Consider the following 10,093-nt stretch of genomic DNA (forward strand, 5'->3'; position numbering starts at 1 on the left):
TACGTACGTCCGTACGTCCGTACGTCTGTACGTCCGTACGTCTGTACGTCCGTACGTCCGTACGTCCGTACGTCCGTCCGCTTTCGTTTACGCGATAACTTGAGTAATATTTACTGGAATTTTTCCAAACTTGGTCCAAGTATGAAGTATGATGGGGCAACGATTTGATAAGATTTTGGGTGAAATCGGCTAAAGGTCAAAGGTCAAAGGTCAAGGTCAAATCATGAAATTGTATCCGTTTACGCGATAACTCAAGACTGTATGGAGCAAATTTCACCAAACTTTGTTGGAGGATGATGTATGATGGGACAATTACTTGATTAGTTTTTCAGTGAAATCAGACAGAGGTCAAAGGTCAAAGATCAAGGTCAAATCCTAAAATTTATCTGTTTATGTGATAACTCAAAACTGGATGAAGCAGCTTTCACCAAACTTGGTCAAACGATGATGTATGATGGGACAATTAGTTGAGTAGATTCTAGTGACATTGACAAGAGGTCAAAGGTCAAAAGGTCAAGGTCAAATGCTAAAAATGTTGCTATTTACCCATATCTATGCAATGCCCGCAGTTATTTTCTTGAAACTTAGTGTAGACATGTACTACTGCGTATTAAAGGATTCTCCAGAGAGAGTTTCATGTCATAAGGTCAAAGGTCAAAAGGTCAAAGGTTAGGTGAAAATGTTGCAATATCACTTTTCTCGCAAATGGTTCAATGTATCTTCATGGAACATGGTACATATGCATGTACTGACTGGCAGGGATTATCTAGGGAATTTAGGGGTCATGGGTCAATAGTCAGGGGTTCAAAGGTCAAGGTCAACTCCTCAAAATGTTACTACTGTATTTCCCTCATACATGTATACTAGTATATGCAATGATTGCATTATTAGTTTTAAAAGTGTTTAATATATGTACATGTATTACTTGATGGAGATTCTCTTGGAAATTTCCAGCCAGAAGGTCAAAGGTCAAAGGTTAAGGGTCAAAGGTCAGGTTTAAATGAAAAAAAAAAATATTTTGTACTGTAATTACACTCTTTCTTCATACCTTGAAAATTATACTCAATACATAAACTTATAATAAGGTCGGTCAGAAGTCAAGTAAAAATTTTCAATTCCCCAAATATGTGTACCTGCACTCTTTAATAGACAATTATAGCAAACCCAGTTCGTGGAAAGTGAACATTCAAGATATTTCTGACAAACCTGTTATTTCGATATTTTGCCAGTTATGTGAAACTGTCATCACACATTGTCAAGACATTGTACTATACACCTATTGGGAGAATCATGCATTATGGCGGAGGCATCAGTCGCCGTAGCGACATTTCTAGTTTCTTTATCTAATGGTTGTTTATTTACCTTGATGAAGGGCAATTTGTCAATCAGTTCCATTACAAACAGCTTGACGCAAAAAATTCTAATTTAAAGAAAGCCTACAAGGTTTTCAGCAAAGACAATTAAGAAGAGTCTGCTACAATTAAGAATTTCTTCCATTTTTAGCAGTGTTTAAATTCCATATATGACAGTAATTTCTTCCAGAAACAGTAAAATATGTATTTTACCCTTTCCATCCGACACACTGCATATGCAGCATCTTTCATATGCAGTAATTATAAAGAGATATTTAAGGCTTTACCAGAAGTACTTGCAGTGTTTTCTTGTCTTTTTGTCCCCGCCGAACGAGTTCGAGCAGGGGACTATGAAACGGGCTCCGTACGTGTGTGTGTCCGTGTGTCCGTCCGTCCGTCCGTGTGTCCGTCCGTGTGTCCGTCCGTGTGTCCGTGTGTGCGTCCGTGTGTGATCAAAATCTTCAATTTGCTACTTCTCTGTCATTTATGAGCCAATTTTGATTCTGTTTGCTTTATATGATAGCACTACATGGGAGCTTTGAAACTTCTACACAGAATTTCAGTCGTGACCTTTGACCTTGACCTTTGACCTATATTGTACATTTTGCTACAAAATGCTACTCCTTCGCCATTTCTAACCCGATTTCGATTCCGTTTGCTTTATGTGATGGCACTAGGTGAGGGCTTCAAAACTTCTACATAGAATTTTGACCTTTGACTTCTTTGACCTTTGACCTTGATTTTTGACCTATATTGTACATTTTGCTACGAAATGCTACTCCTTCGCCATTTTTAACCCGATTTCAATTCCGTTTGCTTTATATGATGGCACTAGTTGAGGGCTTCAAAACTTCTACACAGAATTTTGACCTTTGACTTCTTTGACTTTTGACCTTGATTTTTGACCTATATTGTGCATTTTGCTACAGAATGCTACTCCTTCGCCATTTCTAACCCGATTTCGATTCCGTTTGCTTTATGTGATAGCACTAGGTGAGGGCTTCAAAACTTCTACACAGAATTTTGACCTTTGTCTTCTTTGACCTTTGACCTTAATTTTTGACCTATATTGTACATTGGCTACAAAATGCTACTCCTTCGCCATTTCTAACCCAATTTCGATTCCATTTGCTTTATGTGATGGCACTAGGTGAGGGCTTCAAGACTTCTACACAGAATTTTGACCTTTGACTTCTTTGACCTTTGACCTTGATTTTTTACCTATATTGCACATTTTGTTACAAAATGCTACTTCCGGCGGGGACATATGTTACGCACCGCGTAATTTCTACTTTTCCTTGTTTGTCATTGATTTAATTACAGAAACTGTGTTGCTAATTGGGGAGACTATTAAAAGTGAATTAATGAAGTCAGACACACAAATACACACAAAAAATAGTACGTAATTTACTTTTATGTAAGGTCTGTTGTGGATAGTATAAACCTAGTGAGAATATAGGAAATGACTGCTATACGAGCACTTACCACAGAACAACAGAGAACATACAGTCTTCTCTTACAACCAAATGATTCACAAACACAACGTGTCATTTGTTTTGAATTTCATATCTTTTTATAACATATCTATTTAATGCAATGAACAATGGGACAGTTTTCTCATCAATTTTATACAGTACAGCTGACATATGGCTATAATACGTATCTCGCAAGAGTAATTGTATATGTCACTACTGGTTGAAAAGAGGAAAATAAAAAATGAACTACTTTTATAATATATCCCTTGCTAGCTGACTTTGACAAGATTAAATGTACACATAGTACATACATAGAATACCTAGTCTTAACAATGTTGTAGTGAAAGAGATTACAGTTGAATCATGTCAAGACTTCAGACTTGTGAGACTGCACAGCATCTGGAAATACATAGGCATTGGACTTCACTTATGTCTTTCTTTCCAAGCAATATTCATTCAGACGGAATCATTCAATTCTGAGACAACATTGGGTGAGGAGAAAAACATACACAAACTTTAAAAAGGGGTGGAGTAGTGGGGTACTGTACTGGGGTTAATTGAAGCCCAATACTTGCAACAAAGTCATGATGTTTCAAATTTGTTGAGTATCAGCCATGTGAAGGTGCACATGATGAGGATTTTGTGATCGATTCTTACACAAAAACATGTTCAATCCCTGGTAAAAGCCATATTTTCGATGTTTAAACTCTGAAATTCAGACTATGGTCTAGGACCGCCAGCTCACTTGCCAATTGCATTAACCGTTTTCATTGCGGTCGTGACGGAGAGATCCATCCATGTGGAGCTACATGGAATCATGATTGGTACATGTAGCTTTCCACACACTATCAAGAACTGCACCCCAAAGAGATTAATGTGAGAAGCAATGGATGGGTGAGGGAAAACAATCCAAAGACCACACACATATATGTGCTCTTCTGTTAGAGGACGGCAACTGCCATTTGTCAAATGCACAGTATGTGTGATAACCTTTCCCCTTTAGTTGTGGTCACAAAGATTTCAGTGAATATAACTCCACTTCTAAAAAAAGAAAGATCTCAAACATACTGTACCCACTGGCTGGTGACGGGCGACATACCGATGCAATAACATACGTGTACACTTCCCTCTGGGTTGTTCTTTTTCACACACATTACATGGTTGATATATCCTTGCCTTCCTCTCACAGATGAAATCATTTCACACTCCACACGAACCAAACAAACCATGAATGCTAGTTCAGGCAGTGAATATGCAGACCATAATCATCATCTAGCAACATACAACTGTATTTGTATGACCCCCACACTTTGAGGAGTAAACTGCAGTTCTTTCAGCATGACCGCTGCCTCTGCAACAGGGCCGTTTCAAGTGTATCACTTGGCACATTTTATGCTGACAAAATGCAGAGCAGCCTCACCTTAATTTACTTCTTTACATCTTCTGAGTAAAATTTTGGCCTTGTTGACAGCAAAATTTTGATCACTGTGGCTCAGTAGCCCCTGGAGGTGCAGCTGGCATTGCTCTTCTGGTTTTGAGAACTGGGGGGCATTTCATGAAGCATTTCGTCCAACAAACTTGTCGGACAAATTTGCTCTCAGCCAATCAGATACAAGGATTTCTGTAGCTTGTAACAGTTTGTCAGAAAAATATCCGACCAAAATGCTTCATGAAATGCCCCCCTGATCATCTTGCACTAGGAATGGTTACATAACGTGCAAGACACCAGAAGAGCAAGATGGGCCCCAAGTATTAAAGCAATCCTGAGATCTTTCAACTACTGAGAGCAACATACGCTGTCCTGCCGTTCAGTAATGAAATGTGTCTCTGCACATGTAAAACAGAGGCAGAACTGCTTTTTAAGTACGTCACAATAGGGGTCATGTTGGAGGTGGTACAGTGAAACCCCATTATAACGAGGTCCGTGGGACCGGCGATATAACCTCGTTATAACCAGTACCTCGTTATAACCGTACGCATCAAAAACAAAGAAAAACATAAGCATGACGTCATACCCGTCAATCAAACTTAAGAACATCCTTTGGGTTGTTATTACACAATTATGGATCATTATTATTGAGACAAAAAAGGGAAATTATTTGTGAATTGATACATAAAACTAGAAATGTCGCTACGGCGACTGATGCCTCCGCCATAATGCATGATTCTCCCAATAGGTGTATAGTACAATGTCTTGACAATGTGTGATGACAGTTTCACATAACTGGCATAATATCGAAATAACAGGTATGTCAGAAATATCTTGAATGTTCACTTTCCACGAACTGGGTTTGCTATAATTGTCTATTAAAGAGTGCAGGTACACATATTTGGGGAATTGAAAATTTTTACTTGACTTCTGACCGACCTTATTATAAGTTTATGCATTGAGTATAATTTTCAAGGTATGAAGAAAGAGTGTAATTACAGTACAAAATATTTTTTTTTCATTTAAACCTGACCTTTGACCCTTAACCTTTGACCTTTGACCTTCTGGCTGGAAATTTCCAAGAGAATCTCCATCAAGTAATACATGTACATATATTAAACACTTTTAAAACTAATAATGCAATCATTGCATATACTAGTATACATGTATGAGGGAAATACAGTAGTAACATTTTGAGGAGTTGACCTTGACCTTCCCCAGATAATCCCTGCCAGTCAGTACTTGCATATGTACCATGTTCCATGAAGATACATTGAACCATTTGCGACAAAAGTGATATTGCAACATTTTCACCTAACCTTTGACCTTTTGACCTTTGACCTTATGACAGGAAACTCTCTCTGGAGAATCCTTACGCAGTAGTACATGTCTACACTAAGTTTCAAGAAAATAACTGCGGGCATTGCATATAGATATGGGGGAAATAGCAACATTTTTAGCATTTGACCTTGACCTTTTGACCTTTGACCTCTTGTCAATGTCACTAGAATCTACTCAACTAATTTTCCCATCATACATCATCCTTGGACCAAGTTTGGTGAAAGCTGCTTCATCCAGTTTTGAGTTATCACATAAACAGATAAATTTTAGGATTTGACCTTGATCTTTGACCTTTGACCTCTGTCCGATTTCACTGAAAAACTAATCAAGTAATTGTCCCATCATACACCATCCTCCAACAAAGTTTGGTGAAATTTGCTCCATACAGTCTTGAGTTATCGCGTAAACGGATACAATTTCATTTGACCTTGACCTTTGACCTTTGACCTTTAGCCGATTTCACCCAAAATCTTATCAAATCGTTGCCCCATCATACTTCATACTTGGACCAAGTTTGGTAAAATTCCAGTAAATATTTCTCAAGTTATCGCGTAAACGAAAGCGGACGGACGTACGGACGTACGTACGGACGGACGGACAACCCGAAAACATAATGCCTCCGGCACCACTTCGTGGCGGAGGCATAAAAACGGAAAAAAGTAGGGGATGAAATGCATTTATTCTTTATATTTCTTCCAAAATCTCCTCGCATAATAGTTGTACATTACTGTATACACCATATATTTCGCGAGTCTAAATTTTCGCGAATCAGGAATTCCCGACGATGTCGCGAGTGGTTAAATTCGCAATTGTGGAGGCCTGTACTGAACAGGGAGAAGTGTACACGCGTACGTCATGTTCACCTCAGGATCAGAGTCAATAATATTTTCGCATGTCTTTAATTTCGCGAATAGCACCTGCCTCGCGAAATTCGCGAACATAAAAACACCACGAAACATTTGGTGTATACAGTATGTTCTTGAGAAGTAGGCCTACTTGGCAGATCATATTCGTGATTCTTTCTACACCTATCTCTTCCTCTTGTATCAAACCATTCTGAAAGAATGTTTTTTCGTTTGTGAAATACAGTGTAAAGTGTAAAATGACAATGAACAAAATCAGATTGTATAAAATGTGTTTAAGTTTTTCTAAACACCAGTGCAAATAGAGTAACATACATGCGTTTTTATCGTAACTTGCGTTGGTGCCCAGCGGGAATGCGATGATTTCATGAAACATTTCGGCTGTAATCCTATACAATGTATATATCGTTGTGCCCGAAGGGATTAAAAAATGCGTTATTTTCTTGAAATTAGGTCTTAACCAAAACTATACGAAATAACAGGAACATCGGAAGGTATTTCTGTGTCTTATAGCGGGTTTAGAAGAAAACATGAACTACTCTGCAGTACGGGAAGAGACATGGAAAGCGTGAATTTGGTTTTCAATGTTCCGTTTGTCACGTGTTTGAAAGCGGCAAGTCAAGAAATGGAACCTCGCAAAAAAGAAAATGGAATGATAATGATTATGTTATGTGGTTTAGAAGAAACATGGAAGGAACGGTACTCGGTTATTCGTCACTGATAATGGGCGGTAAGGCGGTAAAGAAGGATAATGGCGGGACTGAAACATGTTTGTTTCTGAGTCTTCCCGCTTCAGATAGTACACGTAGAGATTGAGACGAGACGGGCACTTGTGCAGTGTGTTACTGCATTCTACACAGACTATGTAAAACGGGGATAGCGTGAATTCGCTTTTCAATGTTTCGTTCGTCACGTGTTTCAAAGCGGCAGGTCAATAAATGGAACATCATTGTATCCGATCAAATTGCTTATGTTTTTCTTTATCTTGATGCACCGAAAATGTCCTCGTTGTGACTGGAATCTCTTTATAACCGATTCGTTCTGCCATAGGTTTACACGCAAAGGAAAACGGGACCCACGCGATCACCTCGGTATAAGCGTTTCCTCGTTATAACTGAACTTGTTATAACGGGGTTTCACTGTACATGTATTACACTTCCTCTTTAATGCATAAATTTGGAATTTTTTGTGTTGTTGCTCCTATATTCTTTCTGTACACAGTCTTCCTTACAATATTCTGGCATACACCTCTGATAGACATCAACATCAGTACCAATTTTCTCTTTATCTAAGTGCACACTTCTGACTATCCCATTAATTCCAGTGCCTCTTGCATCAAATACATGAACCAGTCTCCAGACTGATGATTAAAAAAATAACAAGAATAAGACAAAATTTGTGGACAAGATACGTTGTATGCTCATTGAAGACATTAAGAAGTGTATCAAATGAAAAACAAATGTCTTATGTGTGAATATCGATTAGCAAAGTCTGTTCTTTCATTCATTTCAGACATTCTTTGCAGCACTGAAACTGAATTGTAATACAACACACAAGGCAGGATAGTCAGATTGCTGTTCACAGCTGTCACATGAGCATTCTCTTGAATGTGTCGTATTTCTCTTCAATTTCCACTCCTAACACAAGTCTCATGTGAGAAGAAAAACAATCCATCTTGTGAACTTTACAGAAAGAAAATCGGTCATTTTTTTTTCACTCTGAACAAAACTTAGTAACAATACATTTGCTCAAGGAAAGAAAGTGACAAATCAGCTTTTTTCAATTCTGAACATTTGTGAGATTGTACTTGTTATGAGACTGCCAAGTGTTTTTAGTAATAACAATAATAGTAAAATCTGTCCTAGTACCAACCAAAAGGTATTTACATCAAAATTGCAACATTGCACTGATGTTAATGCAAATGACCAGACACATGTTACATGTATGCATGAAATGTCACTTGTGTCCCTTTTCTTCTTTTGCCTCAGGTGGCTACCAATGGCATAATCATTTCCTGACCCTTGCTCTCACAGCAAACTGGCCAATGGTAATACACCCCATCTGGAAATCTTCTATACCCATACAGGATAAGTCAAGACATACTATGCCCTATAAAACATAATGTGGGTACATGTAAATGGGACCTGTATCTGCTAGACAAGTGAATGTGTAGCCAGAGAGGCTAGAGTGGCCATTAAGGCCAGAAAATCTGACAAAACAACTGGAAGAGCAGCCTATTGAGGAACATTTCCCAGAGTGACTATATGCCTCTTTTCCACAAAACAGCATATTCCGATAAAATGTTCACAAAGTACGAATTGAGTGGCTAGGATAATAATGTATGTTATCATGGAAATAATGTATGTTTGTTTGAATCTAAATTTGTAAGGTGGAAAAAGAGACTTGGTGATTTGGGCAATGCAGTACATCCTTTCACAGAAATGGATTTGATGCGCATAGTTTAAATAATGATGATGATAGCAAATTGTTCTGCAGCGCATTCACAATCACGGGAGATGTCCATAGGCTCTAGAGACAGAATGACACAACCAACAAAGCAATCACTTATTCACAAAATTGTACAACACTTCTACGAGGAAAAGAGAGATCAACCAGCCTGAATGGGAGCGAGTCCCAACGCATCGACATTAGGGAGCTTTCAATTCGGGATGGTACGGCATACGGGACAGAGAGTTAACCCACTGTGCCCCTCTTGCTCCATCCTGGATTGTTGGCCGTTTTGATTTCTGGGGATGGGGATGCTTGCATCCATTGCACTATAAAGCTGTTACAGGTGTGCACGCTGTACCTAAACATACAACAGCTTGCCACTCCTTCCTTTTTATAGACCGAATGCTATTTCCATTGTGAACCATCCTAAAAATTAACATGAGAGATATTCAATTTTGTGCATGCACATATCAATTTTATGCTCTACCTACTGTCCTCCTTCCCTACCATCCTGAAATTGAAAGCTCCCTATTGCCTTGGATGGCACGATACTCAAAGGGAGAGGGAACAGTGCAAGAGAACACCCCTGTTGTCCCGAATGATTCTGCCATTGTTCATTTCTCCCATCTAGGAGGTTTTGCCACATAGAATAAAGGGATGCCCAGGGAGGCATGGTGCAAGAGGGAGTCCCACTCATAATGGGGATGTGTTCAATGGATTGCTGGAAATATCACAAGATTAACTCGCAGCCACTGTACTTCCTTGAGAGGGTGTATTGGTGGGGGGGGGGGGCAGGGAGGGAGGGGTTGTTAACGGAAAACTCACTGAGTATGCTCTACACTAACGTGAAGGACGAAAACTTTAGATGGGATGAGAACACGACGCCACTATATTTCACAAAGCCTTGTACACACTGAAGTTTGCATTGGAATATATACATAAATCAAACATCACACTTCTTAGTCTGTGCTTGTTCACAGTGTTAGCAAGATTGTTTTTCCCTATTGAATCAATTATGCACATAGTATTTGTTTAAATACACATGATGACATCAATTGCCATCAAATTTCTTCAACAGCAGCAGTCAGCTCAAAGGCCTGGGCAGTTTTCAAATGCCGAAAGGAATGTCATCAATTTAGTCTCTGTCACACGACATGTGAGCAGAAATCGAACAAAAAGTAT

Source organism: Diadema setosum, chromosome 18, assembly GCF_964275005.1.
Source record: "Diadema setosum chromosome 18, eeDiaSeto1, whole genome shotgun sequence".
In the NCBI taxonomy this organism is placed as follows: Eukaryota; Metazoa; Echinodermata; class Echinoidea; order Diadematoida; family Diadematidae; genus Diadema; species Diadema setosum.